Source organism: Artibeus jamaicensis, unplaced genomic scaffold (genome assembly GCF_021234435.1).
Source record: "Artibeus jamaicensis isolate MK-2021 breed Jamaican fruit bat unplaced genomic scaffold, CSHL_Jam_final contig_490, whole genome shotgun sequence".
Lineage (NCBI taxonomy): Eukaryota > Metazoa > Chordata > Mammalia > Chiroptera > Phyllostomidae > Artibeus > Artibeus jamaicensis.
The window spans coordinates 20,306,167-20,326,191 of NW_026521861.1; the positions used below are offsets into that span (position 1 = coordinate 20,306,167).

A 20,025-nucleotide genomic window follows, 5' to 3' on the forward strand; every position below is an offset into this window, starting at 1 on the left:
GTGAAAGTTACTGTGTTTGTCAGGTCCCCCAGGGGCTGGGTGTCGCCTTCTACCTGTGACAGCAGTGTCTCCCCCGTACTTACAAATGGAAGACTGACACTCCTCGCCGACTGCAGCCTGGCGAAGGTCTCCCGCAGTGGAGTTTGTCTCGGGACTGTTTCACGAACGCGAATGGACTTGGGGTTTGTCTGTGGGAGTAATTTGAGCTGTCGGTGTTAATGGTATGTAATTACTAGGGGCGTGCGTGTGCCCGTGTTGGGGGGGTCCCCTGGATCAGTGACCCTACTGAAGAGCCAGTTCTGAAGCCCAGGCTGGGGGGACCGTAGCGCCCCAGGAACCCTTTTCCCAGCTCATGGAATGCCTAGCGCTGTTCCCACGGCTCATATTCGAGTGATAAATGAGCCGATAATGTCCCGTGGCAGCTCGGTTTAGAGAAGACCTGGTGTCCGCTGCTGTCACCCTTTGAAGGACATAAATAACGACCCCTGGTACAAGGCAGGCGGGTGTCCTGTCGGAGGCCCGACGGAGGCACTGGGTCTGAGGCTCCCGCCCTGCCCGCTGCTGCACCGGCTGCCGCAGGCTCCTTGGCGCCCTGGCAGCCCTGACTCCGGGATTTGCATTCCTGGAAAGGCGTGGAGGACGCACAAAAGGCAAAGCTGGAGGTGCTGATGCCAGGGACCCGGCTGCAACGCGCCTGTGAATGAGATTAAGGATTTGAATATGGGGCTTAACCAAAGAACTTATATGTACGGCCCATGGACGTGAACCAAAGGAGGGGAATGCGGGTAGAGGGGTGCACATGGCGGAGGGGAGTAAAGGGGGGAAGGGGACAAGTGTAATAGCATAACCATTCGAACATACTAAAAAAGAAAACTAAATAAATATGGGGCTTACGTTGCTTTTCTGCACACGTCTGTCTGAGGAACCTGCCCCTCTAGGCCTTCTCGTGGCTCACTTGACCAACATTCCCCACCAGCGCCCTGTGCTGCACACTCACCGTGGCATTGTCGGAAATCGGGGGCTCATAGCTCCACCCTCGCCCACAGTAAACCAGGAGTGTGGATTCTAATCCGAATCCTAGACTTTGGAGCGGAAAGGAGGTTCTAGCGATGATCCAACCCAGGGATGGCGTTTTGCAAATGAGGGGACGGGAGCCCCAGGGCGGTTCCTCATCCGGGCAGAACCAGAATGTCAGGAGGGAAAAAGGAGGGAAATCCCTTACTCACCGTGTTTTAAATAAACCACTACCATCCTGGGTGTGTTCTCTCGTGTTCTTTCCTCGTCTACGCACCGAGTCCGTCTCCTGCCCGCTGTGAACAGGGCCGCGGTGAGTGAGGGCGCAAGTGTCTCTGACATAATCGATTTCCTTTCCTTTTGGTGTTTACCCAGAAGTGGGATTGCTGGATCGATATTATTTTTTGTTACAGGTTTAAGATATGTTTCACGTGTTGCTACCCCTTAATATTCTTTCTCGCTCCTGGTGGGGCTTGTGTCAATTGGGAGAGTAGTGTCATCGCTGCCTCTGTTTGGCAGTGGAAAGGCAGAAGGGACCCGCCATGTTTGCCAGGGCAGATGCTGCTAGAAAGTGTTATCTCCATCCTCGGGCCCCAAATCTCTCCTTGTGGGTCCTGCCTGGGCTTGACGAGCCCGGGGTGCTCCACGTGGGCTCTGGTGTTATCGAATCTTCCGAGAAGAACTCGAGCAAGCCGGCACGTCTGAGCCTGCTGGGACGGAGAAGTGTTTCCCTCCCTTGGAACAAGGTTGTACGAATGCCTCTCTGAGCCAAGGCTGCGAACTAATCCATCATCCGTTATCTTTAAATAGCATGCCATCCAGTGAACCCCCTTCCCAGATGTCTGTTTGCCAGTCACATCGTAGCTTGTTCAGTCAAGTAGGACTCGAGGACTTTCCCTCTTACTGACAACAAAAGAAAATCATTCCATTGGTGAATGTCTCCTTCTGGGGACCCTTCTTTCAGTCCTTCATCACCCTTCACTTTTGACACCTTCCTTCTCCAGAGCAGACCTGCAGGACGGGTTAAAGTTTGTGTCTGCGCAACGAACACAGGGCCTGACATTGGAGGTCTCACTATTACGGGAAAACCAGCCAGACGGCCCTCCCAGGACTCTCTGTGACCCGTGGAAATCGTGCTGCAGGTGTTGGAAGGGTTAGTGTGGCGCAGGCTCCTCTATCTCTGTGCACGGAGGGTACACGGGGCGGGAAAACGTGGCCTGGACCTCACGGGGCTTCCAGGCAGTCTCTAGGAAACGGTTCTGCACCGCCGGGCACTGGTGGGGGGCGCCATGGCCACAGGAGGGGCCTCCAAGGGGGAAGAGATAGCCCCCAGAGGAGATGGCGCCCAGGGCAGGGAGAGGTACCTCTGGTCTGTCTGACACCCCCACACCCAGACCATCTTTCTGAAAACCCTGCCCTGACTTTGGTGCTTTCCTGGTTAAACGCCCCTCATGGTCTTCCTGCAAGAATCCCACCTGCTTAGCCAGAGAATGAGGCTCCCACCAGACCCCTGCCCACCTCCACTGCCTCCCAGCCCACCGTTCCCCCCGGCCACCTGCTTAGCACGATGATCAGGCAGCCCAATGCCCCCTGTGCACATGCTCCTCGTCCATGTCTGCTCAAGTGGGGCTGCACGCCTTCCTCCGAGAAGCCCTCAGGGACTTCTCCCTCTCCCTCTTTAGACAGGTCCCCTCCTGTTGCCCCTGCACACAGGACATCCCCTCTTTACTGGGTGTCACCATGGCTCCTGCTGTGCATCAGGCCGGGCTCTAGGTGACAGGCAGGGAGCCGAGACCCAGATGGACGTGTGGAAGGACACGGAATGAGCCAGGCACCGGCTGCTGTCTGCCATGGCACCTGTGCCGCCGTGTGTGACCCCCAGTTCACTCTCCCATGTTCCCCGGGGGCAGTGCGCTCTCCCCCGTGCCCTGGGCAGCTCAGCAGGGGCCCAGCATAGGCAGAGGAATGAACAAATGAGGGGCCTGAGCAGAGCAGGGCGTTGTGGAGCTGGAGGAGTGCTGAGCTGGCGAAGGCAGGGCTCTGTCCTGAGGCCCCGGGGACAGGACAGCCAAGTGCTGTGGAAGCAGTGGTGGGGCAGGACGGGGAAGAGCAGAGTGGAGGGGTTGGTGGGAACAGGAGGCCCTGCCGTGGCTGAGAGGTCAAGGCCAGCGCCACTGAAAAGGCAGGGCTGGCCTTGGGCTGCAAAGGGTGCTCTGACTGACTTCAGATGGACCTTGCCTCCCAGCCGGAACCCGCTGCCCCCTTCCTTCATTCCTCGGTTTCCCAGACGCTGCCATCCTGCAGTTGTGGGGATGACACACATTTACGGAGCTCCCATTCTGTCCCACGCCCGGCACGGCGGCCCCAGGAAAAGTCCCAGGCACGAGCCAGGCAGGTGGGGTACTGGCACCAGAAGAGCTGGGCGGGCCTCAGCGCAGGGGCGCAGTTCCTGCCCTGGCCACAGGGGGCGCCCCTGCACAGGGTCAGCCCACGTGGACGCAGAGAATGCAGCCTCAGGGGCACGTCTTCTGGTTTTGCCAGAGAAGCTGTTTGGGGAGAACGTTGCAGTTTTTAAATGTGGACAGCTGTGTAAATATATACGGGTACTTTTGCTTAATGTTTGTGGCACCAGGTGAGTTGGACAGGACATGCGTCCTGGGTCCTGGCTGCATTTACTCTCTGGGTAGTCAGCTTCCCACCCAAATTAACACAGTTCTGGTTCCTTTCTTGGCATCCATTCCCCTGCCCTTTCTACAACCCAGCTCTGCTCCTGCATCTCGCAGAAATGCCGTGAGCCAAGCCCCCATGGGCACTCCGGAAGACTCTGTCTCTATGTGCAGGCTCCCTTCATTCATGGACATGGGTCCCAGGGCCCTTCCCTGCAGCCAGGGGATTTGCAGAGTGGGGAACCAGGGGGCGGCAGAGCAGCCCAGCCCAGCGCTCCCTGCAGACCCAGTGTGGAGCCACAATGACAGTGTGACACCCTGACCTCCTCCGCGAGCAGCCCAGGCTCTGTCACCAGCGAGGGAAGGTAAAGAAAGTAGTCAGAATGCTGACACTTCTCTGCAAAGCAGAACGTCTTTTTCTGTCGCTCTGGGGAAAGGGGGTCAGCATTGCCCCGTGTAGGCCTTTTCTCCCTCGGCAAGTCCAGGGGCCTGGGATCTCAGTGTCCAAAACCACAGGGGGCAGCGGTGGTAACAGAGCAGTGGGTCCCAGGCAGCAAAGGGAGCCTCACACCTCCCCCAGCCGCCAGAGGCAGGCACCGTCATCGGGCGTGGGAGTCCGTTGCAGAAATGAGGACGTGGGGTGTGGGTGCTGTCCATCCACGTCTCTGAAATGAAGTTTCCTGGAAGAAGATGTTTTCTTCAGATTGTTGTGAAGTTCTTGTAGTAAAAAAAATAACCAACTAGCAAGCCTGTGCCTTTGTGGGCTCTTGAGCTGACCCTTTAGCTTTTGACCTAAAACCCAACCATACAGCATGCGTTGGCGGGTGGCCGGGCAAACCACGCCGATCCCTCCCTGCGAGGGAGCGGCACTCGGAGTTGGAAAGGGCGCACACCGCGGCGCGGATGCACCTTGAGGACAGTGAGTGCGAGACCCCACTTCTGGGGGGTGCCTGGAGCAGAGACATTCACGGGGCGGAGATTTGAATGGTGGGTGCTGGGGGCAGGGAATGGGCAGTTTGTATTTTCTGGGGACAGATTCAGTTTGGAAGATGGGGAAGTCCTGGAGGTGATGGTGCCGGTGGCAGCACAAGAGTATGAACGTGACGAGTGCCACCGAGGTGAACAGCTAACAACGGTCAAAATGGTGCGTTGCACCTCTCGCAGGTTTCCCCCTCGTTCCGAGGACGTGTTGGCTGCCCCTCCAATCGCAGGGCCGGCCCCCCCAGAAGCTGTATCCTTTCAGTCTGACAGCGACCTGCAGCCTCTCCACAACCTCAGCCTTCTCCCGGGACCCTGCCCGGCTTCACTGCGAGGAGAGGCTCCCCGAGGGGACTGTTGGGGGGACGGTGTTCCAGTCGGGTCTTTGTGTCGTGCTCACTGGGCCTGCAGCTCCTTGTCCCTGGTGCCTGTCTGTCTGCTGTGGGCTCCTGCTCCTCCGCTGACTAATGTCACAAGCACTGAGGGCCACCCGCACTGGACAGGAAGCTGGTGCGGACGCTCGGTGTGTGGCCTTCCTCCGCAGGAACGAGGTTTGTCAGTAAACCAAACACTCACTCTTGCGACACATCCCCAGGGAATTGGGTCATGTGTCCCCAGGACGGCCACTGAGGCCCGTGAGAGTGAGGCCTTTGGCCCGAGATGGGGCTTCCTTCATCTCGAAGCTCCAAAGGGTGTGGGCTGGGCCATTTGTCTTCCTGTCCGCTGTGTGCTCATTTCCTTCCGCCCATCCCTCCCCCACCTGCCCCCCCTGAGGCCACAGACCCAGGCATGTCCTCTGTGTTCTTCGTCATCCTTGCTGACCCTGGGAGGCAGCTGCTGTTGTTGGGTTCTCCCCTGGCCCCACCTGCCTTGGAGGAAGAGCAGGGAGTAAATCCCTGTGCAGAGCCCCTGCCTGGACCCTCGGAGACCCTGGGTCAGTCCGCTGTGGGGGGCTCCGCAGGTTTCGGAGAGAGGCCGTTGCAGGTGGTCCAAGACAGACAGCAGGGATGGGGGGCGGCTGGAGGTGTGCGCCAGGTGGCCCGGACGGATAAATGCCCGGCAGGACCAACAGGAGCGGCCTCCTTCTTGCGGGTCGTCCCTTCAGAGCCAGGGGTGGGCGGGGCTCCTCCCACAACCTGTGCGTGAGTGGGTGTCCTGGTCACTCACAGTCCATAGTCTGCAGTGGGCCTCCAGAGTTCACTCGATATGATTTTCTATGGGTTTCGATCAACGTATAGTATCCTATACCATTATGGTATCCTCAGAAAATGCCCTAAAAATTCTCTCCACCGGTTCATTCCTCTCTCCCCCTGAACCCCCAGGAGACCACTGATTTTCTTCCTGTCTCATTCATCTTTTCCTGAAGGTCATATCGTTGCACGCACACGCAGGTATGATTTTTGTGGACTGGCTTCTCTCCCTGTGTAACTCACATTATAGTTCCTCCGTGCGTTTTCATGTCTTGATGGCTCGTTTCTTTTTAGCCCTGAGTAATAATTTATTGTCCGGCTGTTCCGCAGTGTATTCATCTATTCTCCTTCTGAAGGACATCGTGGTTGCTTGCAAGTTTGCGTGGTTCTGAATAAACATCTGTGTGCAGGGTTTTGTGGGAACATACTTCAGTTCGTCGGGGTAAACACCAAGTAGCACAATTTCTGGATCCTATGATAAAAGTGTCTGTAGTTTTGTAGGAAAATGAGAACCTGTCACATTGCAAGGGGGCTGTACCACTTTGCACCCCCTGCAGCGAAGGGGAGTTCTTTTTGCTTCATATCCTTGGTTGGCATTTGGGGTTGTCAGAGTTTTGGGTTTTGGCCATTCTGCTAAGTGAGCCGTGGTGTCTCATCGTTGGCTTTGATTGGCATTTCCCTGATGACATGTGCTACGGAGCATCTTTGTGTGAGTTTATTTGTCCTCTGTACATCCTCACCCGGGTTTCCAGTTGGGTCTGTTGCCCATTTTTGAATCAGTTTGTTTATTTTTTTGTTGTTGACTTTGAAAGATCTTGGCATATTATTAATAAGAGTGTTTTATCAGAGTTGTCTTGCAAATATTTTTCTCCCAGTCTGTGGCTTGTCTTCTCGTTCTCTTGATGTTGTCTTCTATGGGCAGAAATGTTCAACGGTAACTGAGTCCAGCTCATGAGCTTTCATGAATCATGTCTTCCGTGTTGCTTCTGAATAGTGAGCACCATCCCCAATTATGCAGGTTTTCTCCCGTGTTAATCTCCTAGGAGTTTTTTTAGTTTTGAGTCTTACATTTAGATCTGTGATGCATTTGAGTTAATTTTTGCAAAGGATGTAAGGTCTGTGTCTACGTTTTTTGTTTTTTTGCACGTGGATGTCCGGTTGTTCCGGCCCCATTCTTTGAGAAACTGTCTTGCTCCATGGTGTTGCCTTTGTTCCTTTCTCAAAGGTCAGTTGGCACGATTTATGTGCATCTGTTTTTACGCTCTGTTCCGTTCTAGTGACCTGCTGTCTAATCTTTGGCCAGTGTCACACCATCACGATCACTGTAGCTTTGTAAGACGTCTTGAAGCCAAATAGTATCAGTCCTCCGCCTGATTCTTCTCCTTCATCATCGTCTTGGCGTCTCTGGGTCTTTGCCACTCTGCACAAACTGCAGCACCAGTTTTTCGATGTCCACAAAAGAACCCACTGGCATTTTGGCTGGGATTCCCCTGAATCATCATATCAAGCAGGGGAGAGCTGATGTCTTGAAAATATTGAGTTTTCCTCCTCATGAATGCGGAACATTTCTCCATTTGTTTAGTTCTTTTATTTCATTCATCCGAGTTTTGTCATTTTTCTCATAGCTTTTGTACAATTTAGAAAGATTTATACCTGAGTGTTTTATTTTGGGAGGTGCTCATGGACATGGCCTTACGTTTTTAATTTATAGTTTCACCTGTTCATTACTGACATACAAAAAAGTGCCTGACTTCTCAATATTAACCTGGTGCCCTGCAACCTTGCTGTAATTGCTCTAGGAGATTCTAGGAGATTCTTTTTTTCATGAGTTCAGATTTTCTTCATAAATCTATGAATAAAAACTGTTTTGTTGCTCCCTCCCCAATGGGTATACCCATTATTTCCTTTGCTTGTTTTATTGCATTAGCTAAGACTTCCGGTACGATGTTGAAAAGGAGCAGGAGAGGACACATCCTTGCCTGGTTCCCGTTCTTCGTGGGAACGCATGTGTGTTAGCTGTAGGGTCTTGGTAGATGTTCTTTCTAAAGTTAAGGGAATTCCCCTCTATTCTTAGCAGGGGTGGCCAACCTTTTGGTGTCTCTGGGCCACCCTGGAAGAAGAGTTATTTTGGGCCACACATTATATACACGAAGACTAACAAAAACTAATGAGCAAAAAAAGGTTTTAAGTAAATTTACGATTTTGTGTTGGGCCACCTTCATAGCCATCCTGGGCTGCAGGTGGCCCATGGGCCACGGGTTAGACACCCCTGGCTCTTAGTTTGCTGAGAGCTTTATCACGAGTGGGTGTTGGATTCCGTCAAATGGCTTTTCTGTTTCTGTTGCTATGAACACGGGTGTGCCTTCCCGAGCATGCTGATGTCATGGTTCTGTTCATTGATTTTCATATGTTGAACCAGCCTTATGTCCCTGGAATAAACCCCTCATAGTTGTGGCATATAATTCTGTTTGTACATTGTTGGACCTGATTTGCTAATATTTTGTTGGGGACTTTTACATCTGCATTCATGAGTTGGTCTGTACTTTTCTCTTTTTTTTTAGTAATTTTTTGATTTTGATATTAGGGCAATGCTGGCCTTATAGAATGCCTTCCCAAAGAGAGTGTAGAGAGTTGGTGTAATTTCTTTCTTAAAGTTTGGTAGATTTCACAAGTGGCTTGTCTGTGCTCAGTGCTTTCTGTTTTGGAAAGTTACTAATTATTGATTCAACTTCTTTAATAGATACAGTCCTATTCAACTTGCCTAGTCCTCTATTTTTGAAAAAAAGAAATCCAGCTACAGGTTGGGGCCCAAATAAAATAGGGAAAGAAAGTGTATGAGTGTCCTAAAGGCTAAACATTCATTCATTCACTCACTCACTCACTTATTCACTCACTCACTCATTCACTCATTCATTCACTCACTCACTCATTCACTCACTCACTCATTCACTCACTCACTCACTCACTCATTCACTCACTCACCCATTCATTCACTCATTCACTCATTCATTCACTCATTCACTCACTCACTTATTCACTCACTCACTCACGCCACATTTGTTCAAAAGCCACCTCCTGAACCTATTCATCACCAGGAATGACACCTGCCTCAAGATGACAGCAAGTGCATCTTGTGTCTTCCTGTGCTTTTTTCCTCCATTGCCTATGGTTTTGGCTTTTAATGTGTAACTATACACTCAGAGTAACTTAGACTCCATTAATTTGTATTTTGTTACCCTCAATGAAATAAGTTTGACCGAAGGCGACCTTCCTGAATTTGCAGGGACAGTGATCACCCAGCAGAGCAGAAGTGTTAAGTCTGTTCCCACGGAGGTGAAAGGACTCACTGTCCCGACCACGTTCTCCCTGGTGGCCTAGGTGGCTATGGAGTCAGACTGCCTGGGTGCAGCGCTGGCTCAGCTTCCCTCTTTAATCCTTCTTTCTCTCGCTTGTAAAACGCAAATAATAATACCAGCCTTGGAGAGCGCTTGTGAGGATAAAGGAGCAGTGTTATGAAGTTTCTAGCCCAAGGCTTGGCAGGCCACCAAAGGGAGATGTCCCGAGAGTCCCCTCCACGCTGCGGGGGAAGCACAGATACAGAAGTCAGTGGAGAAGACAGCCTGCTGGGGAAGCCAGGGTGGTTGAAGACTGTTGCTTTAGAAAAGGCAGAGTGACCCAAGGTCAGGGGAAATGAACGAGGGACTGAAGCTGGTCAGCAAGGAGGCTCATCGTCCTGCTCGGGCAGGCTGGCTGGGTGTGGGCGCCTGGGCACTCTGGGTGCCGAGTGCTGAGTGGTCAGGTGGTGCACTGGATTGCACTTGGAAGGTCTTGGTGGGACAGGCGTGGGAGAGGGCTCCTCCCTCTCCTGCAGCCACTGGCTGGTGCTGCGCCCCGTGTGGGGCGCACCCCTCGGAAGGCAGTGCTGAGGCTGGAGTCCCGGGGTGGGAGCGGTTTGGGAAAAACGCATAGTGACAAAAGACAAAAGCCTCTTCTGTGTGCTAGTTGGAGCCACAAGTTCTTCTTTTTCTTCTTTTTTCATTCTTGCTTTTATTCGTATTTCTGCTCTGATGATCAACGCTGGACCGTGAATGTTTGTAGTCAGACTTGCACGGCCAATCGAAGGTCTTTATCAGCTGGATGTCATTTTTATGCTTTTCAGAGGCCATTTTCCAGCTGTTAGGTTATTCCTCAGACTCTGCCCAAGTTAGGACCAGGTTTCTCTGCAGGACAGTCAGTACCCTGCATCCCTGTGACCCGTGGATGAAGGTTTCTTACCTGCCCCTTGGAAAGGTCCTTATCAGCAACTCCTGGCCCTGGGCCGTGGGCCGGCTTCTCTGCCTCCCACGCTGTCAGCCTCAGGGACTGTCCCTGTATGCCCTGCGTCCCGTCACGGCCCAGGGGGCTCGCCCCCGACCTCGCCCGGTGCCCTTCAACCCGAGCCCTGGACACACACACACTCACTCATCTTTGCACCCCCGTGGCCAAGTCCCTGGCACCTGCATAGCGTCCATCAGTGTGCGCTTGCTGTCGTCCAGGCCTCACCTGGACCCAGGACCATTTAGCTCCATCAGCCCTGAAGTGGGAGACTTGCCCCCCTTTGCTGTGTGCGCACCCAGTCAGATGGTGCCAATGGGCCGGCTTCTTAAGCGGAGCTGTGGGTGCGAGGGGTCTCGCCCACCCCCACGTGTCTGGCGTGTATGTGGCCTTTTTGGGGGCCACACAGACGAGGACGATGAGACATTCAGCGAGGCAGCCCAGCTGCAGCCGGGGCTCTCACGTCGTCCTCGGTGACAGCCTCGCTTTTGGCGGGAGGTGAGAGGCGAACAGTGCAGGCTTGTTCGGGCTGCTCGTAAGGCGCCCGGCGAGGAGAACTGAGAGCCCTTCCCCGGAGGCCTCTCTTCGGGCGCTGCGCTCGGGAGGGTGTGATGAGAATCGGGGCTGGGGCTTCTCTCCAGGAAGAGGCCTGTCTCTGCCCAGGACTGGGGACTCTGCAGACACGACAGCGGTCAGGAGGGGGTGGGGGCTCCCCCAGGAGGCTCCAGGGTGGCCAGTACCTACCGGGTGGAGACTTTTTGTTCAAGGCCGGCGCCCCTTCCTCTGCTCCCTGACACCTGTGCCATCCGGCACCAGGCTCAGCAAGGAAAAGCACGGCCCCTGGGACTGGCCGGAGCATTGCTGTCCCCGGCTGGTGACTCTCTCTGTCTGTCCCCAGCATCTGGCTGTCACTGCAACTTGCCGGTGCTGCAGTCATTCCCATCTCCCCGACAACTGGGCGCCACACTGAGCAGGGCCAGGGCTGTCCTGCTCACACTGTCCCCAGCGTGCGTGCGGTGGGTGCTCAGCAGGGACCTGTGGAATGAGTGACCGACTGACTGAACGGGTGAGTGAGTGAGAGAGAACTGGGTGCCGGCCCTGCAGTAGCCATGCAGGGGGTGCTTGTTCTGGGGCAGGACTGACACTCAGTTCCCATCACGTGATCCTGGGGCGTTTTAATGTCATTGAACAATAAGCATTTATTATCTTTTTTTACTTTCTGGAAAACACCAGGGACAGAGTGAAGCCACAGGGACAGTGTGTCTCCTCCACCCCTGGGCGCTGCCTGAGAGCCACAGGGGGCTTCCTCTGCCCACCACGGTGCCTTCGAGAGCAGCACATAGTAGGTGTCCATCACAGTGTTCAGTGTGAGCGTCCGGTTTTACTGTCACCAAGCAAGGGTCGCAGCACAGGCCCCAGGTTGTCACCTCTCCCCCGGTGCTGTCCATCATCCTCTGCCCGGTGAGACCCGTCCCTGTCCAGCGCTTGGACGTGGGGCTGAGGCCGCTGTCCTCACAGTCCGGCTGGTGCGGTGACTCTCTGCCTTGGCTGAATCCAAACTTTTCAAGACACAGCTGTGTAGAGACGGTGCTTCCAGCCGCCCCTGGGAATTAATAAGGGTCTCAGTTCCACGTCTTCAGCCCTTGGCTGACTGTGGACAAGTCTCAATTTTAAGGGGAAGCTTTTCTTCTTTATTAAAAAAACCCAGGACCTCAGCGGGCCTTTGGCGCTCCAAGGGCCCTCTCATTGTGTGACAAGTGACCCTTCCACGAAGATGCTGGTTGGAAACCTTCAGGAACGTTACTTTGGGGAATGCAGGCTCTGTTTGAGTAATGCAAAAACGAAACGAAACAGAAACGCCACAGGGGATGCTGCGGGAGTTTCGGTTTCAATAAGCTCGGTGGTCAGTTCTGTAGTTTTCAGAACACAAGGCCCCCAGCAGTTCCTCCAGGGAGGTTGGCGAGTTCTCTGGGTGACAGGGGACAGGCGTCTGGGTGACCGTCAGTGTCTGTCCCGCCAGCCTTCTGCCACTGACGAAGGGCCAGCAGAGCACTGGGGCCGTCAGCCTCTCTCGTCCTGACTTCTCAGAACCCTCTGAAGACTGTACGCTTGACGGCTGAACTTGGATCCAAGATGGGTTTTCATAGTAAGTACGTCCCCACCACGGGAAGTGAGCCTTACTGCTTACGACACTTCAACTTGAACTTCCATGCTGATACTTTTGTAATCATCAACTGGCAGGAAGCAGATGCTGCCTCCCTCATATTTTACATTCTCAACAGCACGAGAATGGCAAGGACCTTTAAAAGGCAGAGGAAGTGCTTCAATTAGTAATTCCCATGGTAACTGACAGAGCGCGATCTTTTCCCCCTCGTTTCTGGGGCTATTTTAAGTCCTTAAATTGATTTACGTCCCTGTAGAAATGTGCAAAAGTGCGGATTGAGTTCGTCCTCTCCGCTGGGCGTTGGGGGGTTTTCGGTAATGAGCTTCGCTCTCAGCTCCTTCCCTGCAGTGGGGGCTGAGGCCAGCTCTCCCACGGAGGAGTTCACGCATCCTTAAATGAGGAAGAAGTCACGACTTCCCCCTGCATTCCTGTTGCAGTTTATACCCAAACACAGTCACACAAGTGATTGCGTCCTGCCTCCTTCTTACAGTCTAGACAGCATCGGTATGCGGGTGTGAGTGGCCAGGCATCCGGTGATGAGACCGGCTCAGTCTGAGCTCAGCACGGGGACCCCTCCTCAGGTGCAGAGCATCTGTGTCTGCCCCATGCCCACTGCAGGGCGTTCAGACCTCGGCTGTCTCAGGGTCCAGCCGTCCCTCACCACATCCCGTACAGGACAGGGGACGCCACATTCGCAGGCAGTGGGCACACCCCTGGACACCGGGGTGCCTTGTCTTTCTGCACGGACCCCTTTGTCTACACGGTCCCCCTCCCGCCCCCTGTCGCAGACTCCCCTGCTTTGTCATGAGCCCCCAGGGTGGCCTGCGGTGACCCCACTGAGCAGGGGTGGCAAACACAGGCGCAGGGCAGCTCCACTCAGCGTGGCACCCCCGAGGAGCGGGCAGGCGCTGCTGCCTGCTTCCAAAGTGGAGACCGGGGCCCCGGGAGGCCAGGCACTGCGTCTCGGGCCATCGGGGGGCGCTGCCTCAGCGAGGGAGAGGAAGCCTCGTGTCGGACAGAGGTTGCTAGAAGGTTACTGCTGGTCATTTGTGTCTTGCAGTGGGCCGGGGAGCTGGAGGGTGGGTGGGAGGTGTCCCGGTGTCCTGATGTCCCCGTGTGATGTGTTGAAGGACATCCCGGACAAAACACACACAGAAGGAAGCGTTTTGGTGAAGGTGTGGCAAGGCCAGGATTTACTGAGCACGTGACATGGGCCAGACACGCCATAGAAGGTGCCTCCCGGACGCTACCTGGCACACGCCACACCACGTGGGCGAGCAGCCAGCGCACAGGCTGGGGCCGAGGGGCACCAGCGGGCAGGATGTCCAGCAGACCGGAAAGCCCTGGGCCCTGAGTCAGTCACCCACCCACCACCGCAGGGCGAGGCAGACTCCCCTGGTTTGTAAATGGAAACGCTGCGGCTCCGAGAGGGGCGGCAACCGCCCAGGCTCCTCCGGGGGCAGGAGGGCCAGTGTGTGTCCGACCCCAACTCCACAAGCTCTGGCCGCAGTTCCCCCGGGCAGGGCCCTGAGAAGCCGCCCTGCCCACAACCGGAGACTCACGGTCATCCGTGTGACTGGCGCCTTGAGATTTATGTGTCAGTGGGAGATTCCTAATTCCTTTCGGGGAAAAAGTGGTAAAAACCTGAAAGCTATTTTCAAACGGAGTTCATGTCTCAAGGCAAGCAAGCTTACTCTGTACAAAAGCAGGCTTTGGATGGCAAACTACCAGTGCGGGGACAGCGGTCCCCTCGACTGTCCATCGTCTCCGTGCTGGCGGTCCCCGTCGCCCTACTGTGTGTGGAGTTGCTGAAACGGGAACGCTTCTGCTGCCACCTTTGTGAGATGATTTTTTAAAGAGAAATTAGTTTGTCTCTTTGATTATTTATCCAGGGTCAAAACCCAGTACCGGCAGCGATCCCCAACCAGTAGCTCAGCTTGGAACAGGCCTGCCGTCAAGTACCAAGGACCCTGGGTCTTAGCCCCGTGAGTGGGGCACCGGCACTCACAGGCAGGCACACAGGTGGCCCCCTGCCCGCCATCTCGCTCAAGCCCCCCGGTGGTCTCTCCCAGGCCCCCACCCCCGCACCCTCCCAGAGGGAGCCACACCTGTGACCACACATCCATGTCTCCTGCTTTTGAAGCTGCACAGGGGAGTCGCGGGCGTGTAAGGTCTTCACTGTACTGTCTGTCGCACACTGACTCGGTGTGAGAGCTCGCTGGAGCTCCCTGCCTTGGATGGAGATGCTCCACGGGTGCGTGTTCCTCCCCATGAGGGTCCCACAGCTGTCTCAGCCGTCGCTCCTTGGACGCCATACTCGGCCGGGGACCGGCCCCCAGCTGTGTTCAGGCAGGCGTCACCCCTGTGTAAATCAGTCATTCAAAACCCATCGTAACTAGGAATCCAACAGAGTGATTTGGTGTTGGAGTTGCTGGGACGTTTCCCGAGCGCCAAAGTCACCTGCACCCTGGACCCGAGCAGACAGGTGGGGAGTGGGGGGAGGGACTGTTAGTGCTACGTGGCTGCCAGAGGAGACCTGGTGTCCGCGGAAGGCGCAGCCATCTCAACTGCCCCCTTTCGGCCCCAGGGATACCCAACAAAACGCTCGCTCGTTCTGGCATCCCGGAGTCCTGCTGCCAACAGCCGTGCCCTGGGCAGGGGGCATCCCCCACTTCCATCCTGCTGGCTGGCGTTACCAATAGGACATCTTGGTCATGCAGGCTCCGTACGCCCAGGAAAGGTTAGGGGAGGAAGGCCGCACTGTGTCAGGACAGTTCATAACCCGGGTGGCTTTGGGTCCGGGTGCTGCCGTCACCGTGTACAAGCCGAGTCTCAGCTCCCGGCCTCCTCCTCTGACTCGGGTTTTCTGCTCCGGGCAGTTGGAGTAATAATACCCGGGGGATTGCGGACATTCAGTAAAGATATTTTCTGGAAGCACCTTGCACGAGCTGGCACCCGGTAAATGCCAGCTCCGCTTCCCTGCAGATACAATGTCACTGCAATCGTGCCTGAAATTCCGCCCGCGGCTTCCTGGCTGACACGGCAAAAATGAAAGCACAATGCCTGCATTGTGGTTAAAAGAATGTTCCCGGCTTTTCAGGAAATATAAACACCTTCCTGGTGCTCGAGTCTGAAACAACCTGACTTTGAGAGCCCGAATTACTCAGTTGATGGGGTTTGCGACAACGGTACCCCCGCCCCCCACCATCAAGAAGATGGAGAGGCCACCGTCCCCTCCCCACAGCAAGGACTGACTCCGTAATTAAAAACCCAACCGGAGGGCGCAGGACGGAATTGAACGTGGAGGGCTCAGGCCCCGGCGTTAGGATTCCGCTCTGTTTCGCCACTTCTTTCCCATCTTATTTCAGTGGCCACCTCGTGATAACAGCGCAAATCAGAAGGGCGGGAAGTCTGCAGTCCTGGCGCGTCTGGCGTCTCCGCCGTGGGGCCATGTGTAAGGGACACAGGGACGCCCGCCCCTTCACAGGGTGGCCACGAGGCCGAGGAGGTAACGACCTCGCTAGAGCTGCGCTCCATCATAGCACCGGCTGCTAGAAGGACAGGGTGGGCTCATTCACAACTTCAAGCCGAAGGTTCAGATCCCGGCTCAGGCGGGTGCACTGGCACAGAAGGTCACACCTCACTGATGTCCCCTGCACAGAGGGACCTGGGGCTGTTGGGAGCATGGGTCTTATGGGAACAGACTCCAGCTGAGGACGAGGTTTGCTGTGACCTGCGGGGACATCACCCATGTTCTGAGAGCTTTTGCTTCCTCCTCCACGAGGCGAGGAGGGGGGTTCTCAGCTCTGCACTCTGTGATGGGAGTTCCGTGGGGGTAACACTGGGGACCGGACCACAGAACCCCCTGCGTGGTAGCCCTGGCCTCGCTGTCGCCGTGTTGACGGGGCATTTCAGTTCTCTGATAAAAGGAACAGCCGGGAAAGGAGCTTCCCATCACGTCTCATCTGTGGCGGTCACTTCCACCTGTCACGTGGGCTCTTGGGAAACTCTCTAGAAGACGTGATTTCCCGTCTAGTTTAAAGGGAAGGCGCCTCGGCCGAACTTAGCTGCTCATGAAGGAAACTCCCCACCCTCCCAAGCCAGCGGCCGGGAGGAGGGAGGCTGGTTCGGCCCTCAGGGATTCCTGCCGGGGTGGCCTCAGGACCTGACGCGGGTCTGTCAGGGACCTCTGAGGCCTCTGGTCAAATTCAGGCTCGACCTTGAACTCCATGCAGTTTTTCCAAATTCCACTTCCAGAGCTTTTACCTTTCCCAAGACCCAGCCCTGTTTTAAATGAGCCTTTAAGTTCTCTGAACTTGCTTGTGGATCTGAGATCTGAGTTTGGGGTCAGGCAGGAAGCGTGTATTTCAGAGTCCTTGGCAGCCACACGCTAGGTAAACCTGACTTGGTAGGGAGACGGTACTTACTGCATGACCCCAGGAGCATCGTGGGTGCGGGAGCTTCCCTGGGTGCCTTCCTCTGGGTGCTGGGTGGTGACAGCCCCCTTCTGTGGCCCTTCCATGGACTGCTGTGCGTGCAGCCTGTCCCCAGGAGGTGGTTTTTGACCAAGGCATGGGGATCCCCTAATGTTGGGGGCATCATTGCCCCATGGCTCAGAGCCTGGTCCTGGCTGGATGTGGTTTCCGGCTCCGCCTCTTACTGACCCCCTGACCTCCTGCCTCTTGCTTCAGGGTTGTCACACGTACGTCTCTGGATGGATTTCTTGGCGTCACAAATTCCTTCCACTTTGATAACTGCATGTCCCCCTGCACTTGACCTCAGTGGTGCCGTGTGACAGGGCTCCGTCCTCTCGCCCATTTCCGTAAAGGAGAAAAGGTCACTGTGGGGATTAGATGGGCCCTGGACAGAGAGCATCCGGCATCGCCCCGACCGCTGTGCGTGTGGCCACCCCAGCCCCGTGCTGGGCCTCAGTGTCTCCCCCGCAGTTTACAGGCTTGTTCACACAACACTGGGTCCTTGGGCCGACATCTGCAGCTGTCCACGTGACCTCACGTGCAGAGATCACCGAAGTGCAGAGATGACGTGTGTGTGACCTGCCCACGGGCAGCAGGCAGGGCCCCGGGGTGGGGGCCATCCACTCGGCGTCTCCCCCCCTCCCTCGGGCTTGGACTTGGGTTCCGAGGCAGGCAACGGACCACCCCTGAGGCTGGCGAGGGCGGGGGTGCCCCCCATAAGTGAGACACACGCCTGCCCCCTCTGGCTTCTCCACGCTGACCCGAACGCCGGGGATTACAGGCACACTGGAGGCCACTCCGACCCACACAGTTTAGGGCGATTCCTTGCATCATAAAGAAAGGAAACAGTTCTCCCTGAGAGTGACGGGTGCAGCGCCCTCCGGGGGAGGAGGGTGGTCCCTTGCAGGCAGGCCTGCGGATGCCCGTCGGATGCCTCGCGCCTGTGGCCGCTCGCTGTCCAGAGGGGAGCGCCGCATAGCTGGGCTAGAACGCAGCTTTCCGTCCCAGCGAAAGCCGCAGTGTCCCTCCTGTGGAGGGGGACCCGCGACGGGGCCACAGAACTCTGTCGGTGGCGGCCGGTGGAGAGCAGGTGCTTGTCCTCGGGAACGGCTCCACGCCCGGGGACATTTCTCTTCCGAGCTCGGGGACGGGTGCGCCCGTGCTCGCCTTCCATCAGGACCCCTGCGTTCAGTGGGGACGTTGGCGCAGACGACCCAGGAGGTGCAGAGGACGGCCCCCTGCCCCCTGTTTCAGAGCCAGTCTCTTCTCTCTGCATCTCACGGGGATTCTTAGTGGGGAACTGAGGGGCAGATCAGCCAGTGAGGTGGGGGAATCATTCAACCAAACGTTTGCGTGGTTTGTTGACAGGATAACTGGCACTTGCACATCTTCCACTTATCTGGTTTACCGCTTTTCAAAGTCTTTCCTAGCAATAGTTAACAAATGTCTCTGCTCCGCATGCCGCGTGCCTGAGAAAGAATTGCGCCGTTTCCAGGAAGGTTTGCTTCTCTCCTCGCGGTGCTCACGGGCTTTCTTTGTCCCTCAGTGACACCCCCTGGGTGTCTGTGACGGACGCCCACAGGAGCCGCTTCCGGGGACCCGGAGGAACCACCTCTCAATGGCTCGCCTTTGACCCTGCCCCTGGGTCAGGCTGGAGGCCCCCTTACTTCTCCCTTCCCCTTCCTTCCTCTCCACCTGCGTCCCAGCTGGTGGGCTCTGCCCCTTGATCTCTGAACAGCCGCCCACCCCAGCTCCATCCCTGCTACCCCTGCTCTCAGGAGCACCGCCCTCGCCCCTCGCCCCTCGCCCGGACCACCGGAATAACTGCTCCCCGACCCCCTGCCCACACTCAGCCCCTCCTATCCTTTCTCCGGGCTCCCAGGCCAGGCTGCCAACCCCTGAGCTCACTACTGGGTCCGTTGTACAGGTTTCCGCATTCGTCAACCTAGCACCGCGAGGATGCTTGTCCCTGTTTCCAAGGTGAGTAAACTGAGGCTCATGAAGGTTAAGTGACTTGTCCCAAGGTCAAAGCCGGGATTCAAATTATTTGCCATTTCCAGACTGCTCTGTGCCCTTTCTAGCTTCCTTGCCTTTGTTCACGTTGTCTGTCCACAAGTCTTATTCTGGAGACAGACGCCCTGGCTTAGGCCTGGGACACAGGGTCATGTGCCACTGCCACCACCTGTCGCGGCCCCGGGCTCAGGCACCACAGCGCCTTCCCCTGTGCTTCAGGGATCTGTCTGCACGCCTGTCTGGTGGACACCCTTTAGGGTAAAAACCTTCAACTTCTGTCCGTGAGCTTTTAAAAAAATCCCTAAAATCCTCAGCAGTCGACACAGCACGGCCTATAGTAGGTGCTCAAAGAACAGGGCCGCTGGGTCGACACACCCCTTCTTCATTCATTCACACCCCAGTGTTTTCTGACTTGCGGTTCGTGCACCAAACTGTCTAAATGATAGCACGACAGCCGAGTATGACAGGAAGCCCCAGACAAGTACTCGTTCTGTCTCTGGCTGCACACCTTTGCCACCTGTGAAGTAAGATTCAATCGCCCACACCACAGGGCAGCTGAGGTGGCCTCCTGCCGTCTCTGCGGCTCAGATGGAGCGGCTGGAGGGAGAACACGCCCGTGGGAGGAGCAGCGGAGGCCAGCTTTCTGCTTCCGGAGCTCCCTGGGGTAGGGGGTCTCAGTCAGGGAAGTCTGGAGGGCTCGGGCCAGACGTCAGGACCGGGGGTGCCTCGGGCTCTGGGCAGCTCGCTGGGCCGGGGACAGTGTGAGGGAAGCATGAAGCGGGCACCACTGTGCGGTCTCCTTGGGAAGGTGAAACACCATTCATATGGGCGAGGGGCCTCTACAAAGTTCCGCTTTGAACACCATTGACAAGAGGCACACTGTGGATTTCAGGTGGGTCGCTGAGAGGGGAGTTGGAGCTGGAGGGGGGAAGGTGTCCGTGAACCCTGTGTCCATCGCGGTGGCCTCCCCTGCAGCTCTCTCCCAGAAACCTCCAGGCTCAGTTAGGCCATCCCCAGAGCTGTTCGCCGGCACTTTCTGTTCTTTTATCCACGCCAACCCGGCCAGAAAAATGCGTTTTCCCTTCTCCATTAGCTATAGTTGATCTTGAGCTAATCTCCATTAGCTGTAGTTGATCTCGCGAACTGCTTTGATTAACACGGGCGAAGTAGGCTGTTGGACTTGTCCCTTCGCCATGAGTACAGAATCGATG

The 20,025-nt window shown here is 56.0% G+C and overlaps 1 protein-coding gene across 7 annotated transcripts in view; it reads left to right on the forward strand.

Moving 5' to 3' along the window:
• The window catches only part of PTPRE (protein tyrosine phosphatase receptor type E), a 113,934-nt gene that overhangs the window by 21,014 nt on the left and 72,895 nt on the right, over window positions 1-20,025 (forward strand). For 2 of the 7 annotated variants that reach the window (XM_053668417.1, XM_053668419.1), the window contains exons 1-4: window positions 4,290-5,592; window positions 5,981-6,049; window positions 11,396-11,504; window positions 12,183-12,308. The exons of 2 other annotated variants lie outside the window; for them this stretch is intronic. The gene's annotated coding sequence lies outside the window, so the exon portion shown is untranslated. Of the gene's footprint in view, window positions 1-1,238; window positions 1,328-4,286; window positions 5,593-5,980; window positions 6,050-11,395; window positions 11,505-12,182; window positions 12,309-20,025 lie in introns of those variants that run through there. 3 more of the 7 variants (XM_053668422.1, XM_037159092.2, XM_053668420.1) reach the window with 3 other exon arrangements.